This window comes from Sarcophilus harrisii, chromosome 4 (assembly GCF_902635505.1).
Source record: "Sarcophilus harrisii chromosome 4, mSarHar1.11, whole genome shotgun sequence".
Classification (NCBI taxonomy): domain Eukaryota; kingdom Metazoa; phylum Chordata; class Mammalia; order Dasyuromorphia; family Dasyuridae; genus Sarcophilus; species Sarcophilus harrisii.
The window spans coordinates 25754832-25765000 of NC_045429.1; positions in this window are offsets into that span (position 1 = coordinate 25754832).

Consider the following 10169-nt stretch of genomic DNA (forward strand, 5'->3'; position numbering starts at 1 on the left):
CAAAGGACTTTCCACAAAATCTCATTTAGCCCTCACAGCAACCCTGCAGGGTAGGTGCTATCATTATCCCCATTTGACAAATGAGGAAACTGAGGCTTAGAGAGAGTGATTTACCCAGGATCACACAGCTAATAAATGTCTCAGGTCTTCCCGATTCCAGATTTAGAAGTCTGCCTATTTTATCAGCTGCCTGTCTGGACCCTGCCTCTCCACACATCACCTCTCCCCAAGATAATTGTAACACCTTCTGAGCTCCCTTCCAGCTTTGAGATTCTGGGGTTTCCAGTCTCTGCTCCACATCCTAGCCAGCATCCATCCCCTTGGGGTTCAATAGGGTCTGTAGGATCACTTGTCTGCTTGACAGGACGCAGAGAAGCTCTCTGCTTTCCTATTTCCTCTTCCCAGAAGAGCCTGGGGGTGGGAGGAACACTTTACATGCATCTAAAGAGACTAAAGGCTGAGGCCTGTCATCCATTTAGGCTGGAAAGTTCATCCATTCCCTTTCAACGCTCTCTGTTCGCTTTGGATACCGGCTGCCTCTGATGAGCTAGGAAACTGTAACTCAAAACTAAGAGATGGCAAAAGTCTACTACTCGAGCACTTTTATTGTCCTCCCAGCACTGTAGGCTTTATTTTTAATCTGTCTCCCCAGCACTAAGCACAAAGCTTTTCACCTAGTGAGTGCTTAATGAACGTTTATTGAATTTTTAGAAGAATTTAAATCAATTTTAGGGAAAAAAAAAGCAATTAGAATTATTTTGTGTATCCTGTATCCGGGGCAGTTAGGTAGCACAGTGAGCTGAGTGCCAGATCTGAAGTCAAGAAGTCTCATCATCCTGGGTTAAAATCTGGCCTCCGACACTTACTAGGCTGTGCAACCCTGGACAAGACACTTAACCCTATGTGCCTCAGTTTACTCATCTGTAAAATGAGCTGGAAAAGGAAATGGCCAACCGTTCCACTATCTCTGCTAAGAAAAATCTCAAATGGGGTCGGCAAAAGTCAGACGTGACTGAAACAATTCAATATTAAAAATAAAGATAAGGATTGCATTCACCTCCCAGAATTATGTGGGGATCAAATAAGATAACATGTATAGTGCTTCACAAACCTTGAAACTCTATATAATTGCTAGCTACTATCATTAAGGACATTTAAAAATATTCTTCACGAATATGAAGTGAATTAATACTAATGTATACACAGTCATTGGATATAAGGAAGTTTAGGAGGGAGGGAAGTAGCAGTGGGCTAAATCAATCAATAAACATTTATTGAGCACCTGCTATGTGCCAGGCATTGGGCTAAGGGCTGGGAAGTCTTCATGCTGGGAAGTGGAGTCTGCAGAGTTTTAACTGGAGAAAAGATTATAGGGGGAAGGGAGGTCTTAATGATGGTGAAGATGGTGAAGAACAAGCAGAGAAAGAAGTAGAGTGGGAGGGGTTGTGGTCAACTGGGGAACTCCAGAACTTCGAATTAGGGGAGTGGAGCCTTCTAAGGAATAGCCAGCTTTAATGTGTGATCACGTGAGACAGATGAGCGGGACTCAAGGCCTTGAGATTTAGAGGTCAACAAAATGGAAGATCTGGGAATTTGAGAAAGGGACTACATGGATATTAAGGAATCCTAGGGGGGAAAAAGATTCTAGGAATTTCCTCTAAGGATGTGACTTACATTTTCCAAATGTTCACATCATCTCCTCTTCTAAAGTTTATGTTCCACCAGGAGATCATCATACATGGCAACGACAAGATTATACAAAGATTAATTTTAATGGGCGTGGCTCTCTTCAAGAATGAGATGATTCAGGCCAATTCCAATGGTCTTGTGATGGAGAGAGCCATCTGCACTCAGAGGGAGGACTGTGGAAACTGAGGGTGAGTCACAACATAGCGTTTTCACTTTTTTTGTTGTTTTTTGCTTGCATTTCGTTTTCTTTCTCATTTTTCCCTTTTTGATCTGATTTTTCTTGTGCAGCAAGATAATTGTATAACTAGGTATACATATGTTGGATTTAACATATATTTTAACATGTTTAACATACATTGGATTACTTGCCCTCTAGGGGAGGGGGTGGAGGGAAGGAGGGGAAAAAATTGGAACACAAGGATTTTGTAAGGGTCAATGTTGAAAAATTATCCATGCATATATTTTGAAAATAAAAAGCTTTAAATAAAAAATAAATAAAATTTAAGTTCTCGTAGGACTATATTTCATCCTTCTTTATTGCCTGAATGAGGATAGATACACATACATATGTAGGACTGTGCTCAGTTCAGGGTCCTGTGGTTAAAGATGAGAATCAATCATTCGAAGAACAATGAGCATTTATTAAGCACCCTCTAGAGAGGCAGTTGTCATCTAGTGGATAGGAAAACCTGTGTTCAAATCCCACATTGGGCGTTAGCTGTGTGACTCTGGGTAATCTGAGTGTCTCAGTAACTCCAGACAATTCTCCGAGATGTTAAATCATAGAGGAAGTACCAGTCTGCTTTGACAGAGAGGATTCCTCTATCCAAGAGTTTCTAAACTAATAAATTAAGTCATCGCTCCGATTCCCAAGTGCCAAGTAAACTGAGGCACAGGCCATGGTGGTTCCTTCAAACTCTGAGATTCTATAACAAGAGTGTGGAGATAGATTGATGCACTCCTGACTTTGGGTTTTCAAGAAATATTTCCTGAAGAGGAACTGATGATCTCCAAGTTGAGAAACAGAATCTTCGAGTGGAGAGAAGCCCCTTCTTTCCAGGGCAGCCCTTTCCACCTTTGGTAGTTTTACCTGTGGGGCAGTTTTCCTCACATTGAATCTTTCTACAGCTTCCACCTCTTCTAGCTGTGCCCTCTGGGGTCAGGTAGAACAAGCTTACCTGGAAGAACAAGGAGTGTTTAATTTATACCTTAGAACAATGGCCTCAAAAGTAGGTTTTGATACTGTTTGGGAGAGCAATTTGGGGATTTGGTCATGTGAAGAATTCACAAGGACCCTTGTCTTTGGCAAAAGGACGAGAGGTTACAGACAAAACAAAGAAGTGCAATAGCCACCAGAAGTGACCAGAAATAGAGCTGAGGGCGCATAAAATGAGGAACAATAAAAAGACAAGTTCCCCGGTAGAAGTCACAATTAAGCTGGGGAAAGGGAACACCCCGTGAAACTGGAGGGAGCCCTTAACTGGCAGGCTAAATGCACAGGGGAGGTCAGGACCTTAAGAAAGTCAGCTATAAGGGGAAAAACAGGGGGAACAAAAAGTGAGACATCACTCGGCGAGGGGAAGGTGGGGAAACACCACAAGGCAGAGTGCCACGGAGGGCTTAACCCAGAGGTGCTCAGCAAAGATGGCGTGGGCCATGGAAAGATTTATAGGGAGCTCTAAGCTCAGAAATCTGACCTAACTTGGGTTTCTGACTAGCAAATAGCAAGATGGGGCTACTCATGACCTCCACCGAGGTTGGGATCAGAAGGTTAAACTGATCCCCATGGGTGCCCTTTCCTACTTGCCTCAGGGAGTAAATTTTATCAGTACTTCAGTCTTTCTCTGCCAACCCTACCTAATCAGAACCTCATTAGGAAGGCACTAAGAACATAAAATGTGGGAGATGGTAGAAACTTAGAACAGGGATAAATATGTACACATATATTGTATTTAATATATACTTTAACATATTTAACATGTATTGGACTACCTGCCTTCTAGGGGTGGCGATGGGGGGAGGGAGGGGAAAAGTTGGAAAGGAAGGTTTTGTAAAGGTCAGGGATGGAAAAATTACCCATGCATATGTTTTGTAAATAAAAGCTATAATTTAAAAAAAAAACTTAGAACAGGGATAAATATGTATACATACATTGTATTTAACATATGCTTTAACATATTTAACATGCATGGGACTACCATGAAAAGTTGGAAAGGAAGGTTTTACAAGGGTCAGTGCTGAAAAGTTACCCATGTATATATCTTGTAAATAAAAAGCTATAATAATAATTAAAAAACCCTTAGAACAGGGGATGTCAGAGCTGGGAGGGGGCTTAGAACAGGGAACGTCAGAGCTGAGAGGGAGCTTAGAACAGGGAATGTGAGCGGAGACAGATCTTGGAGCCGTGCTGATTATGGAAAGAATCATTAATGAAAACACTTTTAGAAAGGAAAGTGAGCTTCAGATAAGGGCAAGAGACTTAGTAAGCCTCATCTTGTATAAAATACCTTGTACAAAACCTCATATAAAAGCTGAGTGCAGCCCATAATCCGTAATTTTTCCAGATGTTCTTCTCTCTATTGGTACATACAGATATATACTGAAAAAGATATAACAAAGTGAATTTTATTTATTTTTCCTATAAATCTGATTTAATGGAATGGCTCATACTCAGACCAATATATATTTAGAGAGATGTTCACTATAAGCACTCTTTAGACATAGCCTGCTCTGGTAGAAAGAAAACTGCATCGAGCAGATCCGAGAATTCTCCCTGAGGCTGCCGAGCTGTGTGACCGTGAATAAGCCACTCGCCATCACTGGGTCTCAGTTTCCTCATCTGTAAAATTGGCCTCCCATGCTTTGCAAGTCCCACCTAAGTGGGCTTTTGTGAGGAAAAAAATAAATACTTATTAAGTGTCTAATACTTTACAAAAACCTCATTTGGCCCTTATAACAATCCTGGAAGATGGGCATGATTATTATCATTATTATGTTGTCTATTACAGTATAATCATATAAAGTTGTTAGAGTATACATATTTTATATTTTATAACATATATTATAACTATGTATTATATTTATATACTATATTATATAACATTTATAACTATTTTGTAACATATTATATAATAAATATATTATATAATATCTAATATATTATATATGAGGTGTAGAGCAGGGTTATACAGCTAGTAAGAGAAATAAGTAGCTCAATAGTTAGAATGGCCAACCTGGAGTCAAGAAGATTTGAATTCAAATCCAGCCTCAAACACTGATTAGCTGTGTAACACCATGTGCCTCAGTTTCCTCATCTGTAAACGACCTAAAGAAGGAAATGGCCAACCACTCCTGTGTCTTTGACAAGAGAACTCCCAATGGGGTCATGGAGAGTCAGACCCTGCTGGAAATGACCAAGACCCGGATCTACTCAAGGATCCACTTGTCCAAGACAGGCAGCTGCTGTCTCCCACGACAGGGAGCACTCTGTACAGAGGGGCACGGTGGAGGAAGGGGAGAAATTGTTTTGTTCTTAGCCTTGGCAGCCTCCAACCCCTGTAGGCCCTGATGGGCTACCCCTCCTCCTAGTCTCTCACTCACTGGTAAGAAGCCCCTGGCAAGAGTCCTCCCTCCCAGAGACAGAGCGTCCTCTCCCCCCGCCCCAGTAACTCTTATATATGCTGCTGAACTCTCTGCCTTCTACAGAGAGCATCCTGCTGTCTATGTAAACATCATCAGCTATCAGGGATGGGAGAGGCCTTAGAACAGGGAACATCAGGGGCTGGGAGGGGGCTTAAAATGGGGAACATCAGGGGTGGGAGGGGGCTTAGAATGGGGAACATCAGGGCTGGGAGGGGGCTTAGAACGGGGAACATCAGGGCTGGGAGGGGGCTTAGAACGGGGAACATCAGGGCTGGGAGGGGGCTTAGAACGGGGAACATCAGGGCGGGGAGGGGGCTTAGAACGGGGAACATCAGGGCTGGGAGGGGGCTTAGAATGGGGAACATCAGGGCTGGGAGGGGCTTAGAATGGGGAACATCAGGGCTGGGAGGGGCTTAGAATGGGGAACATCAGAGCTGGGAGGGGGCATAGAACAGAGAATATCAGAGAGTACCCTCTCTGCCCCCCCACCTGGCCCGACACCCTATTCCCTTCCCTAGTCTCCTGATGGCCAGCTCCTAGGCTTCCTACTAGCCGGCTGGTCATCATCTCCTGCATGCTCCACCTGGTCAATGCTCTTCCTCAAACGGAGTACCCAGAGCTGGACCTCTTCCTCATCTGTGGCCTAGCCAGGGCCAAGGACTCCCCTTCTTTAGTAAAATCTGTATTTTGGGGGGCAAGGCTGTCAGGTCATTATATCCCCCTCATTCTGGAGCCTCTATGAGCCAGGAGATGGCGTGGCCCTTACCCAAATGGGCAAAATTCTGGGGAAATGTCGACCTAACTTTGCCATCCCTTGCCCCCCCTCCTCAGGGGAAAGTCTCACCAAATTCCCTGCCAACACCCTACCTCTATTCCCAAATCTCATTCCTTTGTGGTCACACTCTATGACCTTGGAATCGTTCTCCCCAAAAAGAACCATTCAGGGATGGGCAGTAGCCTCAGGATTCCGTGACTTTACTTACTCCTCATGCACTGGAACCGATTCACCTGTGATGGAAGGAGCAGACAGTGCCTGGGGAAAGTGTTAGATTTGGGGGCCAGATTCTGGGAGCCTGGTTCACCTTTTTTGCCTTTTTCTTTTTGGCCACTGTCCTGAAATAATGAGTTCTGCAAACTTTTAATTGCCCAGTTTATTGACAGGATCAGAAGTGGCCACCCCGAAATCGTCCCCTTTGACAACGAGCTGGAGGAACCTGCCGGAAGAAAGCGGAGAAAGGAGGCCAGAGAAATGTTTCTTCCTGCTCCCCTTAAACACACACTTCCATATTCTCATGTCTATTTAAATCTTAAGTGCAGATTACGCCTCTTTCTCTCCTGTGAAGACACTTCTGTAAGCGCGCCGCACAGAAAGGAAACCTGATTCTTGCACAAATAGAGATCCACAAGAAATTATCTTATTACCTATTACACCAAAGAGCTAACAAGATAAAGGAACAGTGTGAGTCACTTTTCGGACAAAATGGAAACTCGATTTGAGCTTCTAGAAATCAAATGTAATTTCCTTCAATATTCTGTTCTCTCAGTAGAACAGAGGAAGGGGAGGAGGTAAAGCCCAGCACGCAGATCTCTGGAGAAGTACCAGGAGGTCACAGGGACAGCTGTAGGCTCCGGTTCTGGGGGTTTGTTTCTGAAATCAAATTCTCCAGTTGTTTACAAAATTGTGTTCTCAGCCAGGATTTCTCTTGGCTACGGGTTAAGTGTCTATAACTGTTCTGTATTTACTTGGACAGTTCCTGGTGTGTCAAGTCTAAAAAGCATTTATTAAGTGCTTACTGTGTGCCTGGTGCTGAGTATTGGAAGCAAAACTAGTAGATTTTTGAAAGAGGAAATGTGTGTGTGTGTGGGGGAGGCAGCTGGATGGTGCAGCGGGTAGAGCCCTAGCCCTGAAGTCAGGAAGGCCTGGGTTCAAATCTAGCCTTAGATACTTAACACTTCCTAGCTGTGTGATCCTGGGCAAGTCACTTAACCCCAATTGACTCAACAACAACAACAGCAAAGGAAATGTGCTAAGGACCCAGTGGCTGCAGGATGAAAAACTTAGACCCATCAGTGGGGGCTCTGTTGGTAATGGCTGAAGTCTTAAAGTCAGTTGGTCAGTCTACAAGCATCGCTCAGCTTTCCGGAGGATGAGGATGAACCATCCCACTCTCAAATAAACCCATGATTAGTCCAGGACAGAGATGCAGGAGCGGGACCCCATGGATGAACCCATATGATCCTATGGGTGGGCCCGAGTGTGACTCCATAGATGAGCCTGAGTGTGACCCCATGGGCGAGCCCGAATGTGACCCCATGGGTGAGCCCAAGTGACCCCATGGGTGAATCCGCCCCGCTACAGGTGCCCTGTGGAAGCTCTAGCTGCAGAGCTGTTTATAGAAGTCTTTGGGAAAGGGCGGGTGATGGAGGTGACAAGACTCACCAGACACCTCTCTTGCTTTCCCTGAGAACCCCGTGTAACTGAAGTGCCGCTGAGTAAATGTCCCGGGGCTTCTGAAACACACCCAGCCGAACCACGCCCTGGACCATGGCTGGACCAGGAAACGGAATCCACCGGACTCCCCTCCTGGCCGGATCCGGCCAAGGGGCACGCGGTCTATCTTGTCAGCCCTGGGGGAGCGAAGGAAAGGACAGCTGCAGGTTTGCACAGCATGGGCCGAGACCCTGGAGAACACTAAGGAGACGGGGGATGTGGCCATTTGGCACCTTCCTCCCTCTGGATGTTTGGAGGAGCTGGGGCCGGGGGCCGGGAAACGCCGCTTCTTGGGATGAAGCTGTTTGCCTCCTGCCCTTCCAGGGCTCTGAGACAAAGGCCCAGCCATCTATCTGTATGGGAGACAAGCAGCCGACCGAGCTCGAGGCACACACATGGCCAAAAGCATTTCTGTAGAACTGGCAAAACGACTTTCCAAATGTGGCGCTTATGATCACAAAGTCGCTGCATTCGCAGGGGGTCATGGATTGTTTTCCAGGAGAAAAATGGCTTTCTCTACAGACGAAACAAAATGGCCGCTGTCCTGAGAACCAAAGAACCCAAGGACTTTTAAAGTTCATCCAATGGTCCTCAATGACTTACAAATATTGGGAAATTGGTAATCAAGGGAGCTCTTGCTCCAAGATTCACAATCTTACTGTGGGCAGCTCTCTCAGTGCAAATGTAGACCAGTCAGTTCTTCCGCTTGGGCAGGGGTTTAATGAGTTATTGTATGTAACTATGTAAAAATACATAAAGCCAGAATGACTGATCTTCTGTTCTTTTGTGTTTTGCATGGCAATTGGGGGGAGTGACTTGCCCAGAGTCACACTGCTAAGTGTTAAGTGTTAGGATTCATGTCCTCCCGACTAGAGAGCCAGTGCTCTTCTAGTCGCCCTAGAATGACTGATCTTCTGGCAAAAGCTCCCTGGCCTTGAGTCCTAGCTTGGTGAGGCAGACTGAATGCATGGGAGCCACACTTGCAGGGCCTTTGAGAGCCCAGAGTGGTCTTCCTCACACAGAGGCAGCAGAAAAAGGGCTTGTATTAAAGCTGTTTTACCAGGAGTCTAACGCCAAATCCTCCCCAACGTTCTGGTTTATGGAGGGAGGTGTATAGGGGAAAAACAGGATTCAGGAGTTCAAACCAGGGAAGGCCATCAGCAGAGTGTAGATGCACGCCTAACATGTTTAATGAACACTGAATGGGGAGTTCCCTTCTCCAAACAAAGCCCGACTCTTCATGGTTGGAGTTTGTTTTAAGGCTTCTATGCAAATTCTGTAAATTAAAACACATAAAGCCTTCCCTAGGCTTGTGCTAAAGGTGGGTTTTGTGCTTGAGAAGCCATTCCTGGCTTTGCCACGCCCAGGATCCATCATAGCCATAGATCGTGAAGCTTGGGTAAGCTTTCGTGGCCCGGCTCTGCTGGGAACGGGCACGTTCGGGCTTTCCGGGCTGGGCAACAAGAATTTACATCAGCTCTTCCATCATTCTGAGTTCAGCATTACTCACTACCCATTAAACGATGACTTGACTTGAAACGCTTGGGTTTGGTTACATAATTTTATTTGGAAGAGTCCCACTGATCAAAAAACCTCATCATAATATGGGAGAATGAGTGCCAGAGTCCTAAGATCAGACCCATGTCGCAGCCCCGCCATCATTAGTCAGGTCATCAATTTAAGTCTCGACCAGTAAATAGTGGGCAATCTTGAGGACATTGGGAAGATGAGGGACATAAAGCAGCTTCCAACTTGTCAAATACTTTCTCTATATAGCCATATATGTATGAATTTAAAAATTCCCTATTTCTTCAAACATCAGCTGTGCCCTTCCTCCAAATCCTACTTAAAATCAGAGAATAGCCCATTCATGGCTGTTATTTTTAAATGCCCCACGTCCAATTTGAGCACACTAGCATTTATTAAGTGCTTACTGCATACAGGACATCAGAGGCTCGGAAAATACAAAGCCAAAAAGAAATTGTGCTCTCCAGTTCATGCTCTACCGAAGGGAAAGGGCATGTAAACAATGTGTACAAATGCAATCATTTGAGGATAAAGGATATTTTGAAAATAAAGGATCATTTGTGGATAAAGTTTCCTGTGGATGACATGTGAAGGTAGCAATGGACTACCTGAAGTAGCCTCTGGCTTGATTGGAAACCAGGATGAGGGGGAGCTTGTCAGACCTGAGGGGCAGCCTTTGCAGAGATCCTCGGAAACGTGTACTGAGGGAATATGGGCATTTTGCCAAATCGTTAAATGGACGAAAGGGAGTACTGCGTTATGAGTCTGGAAAAGTAGGCCGGATACTGAATGTGAAGGGCTTTATACCAAACAGGAGGTT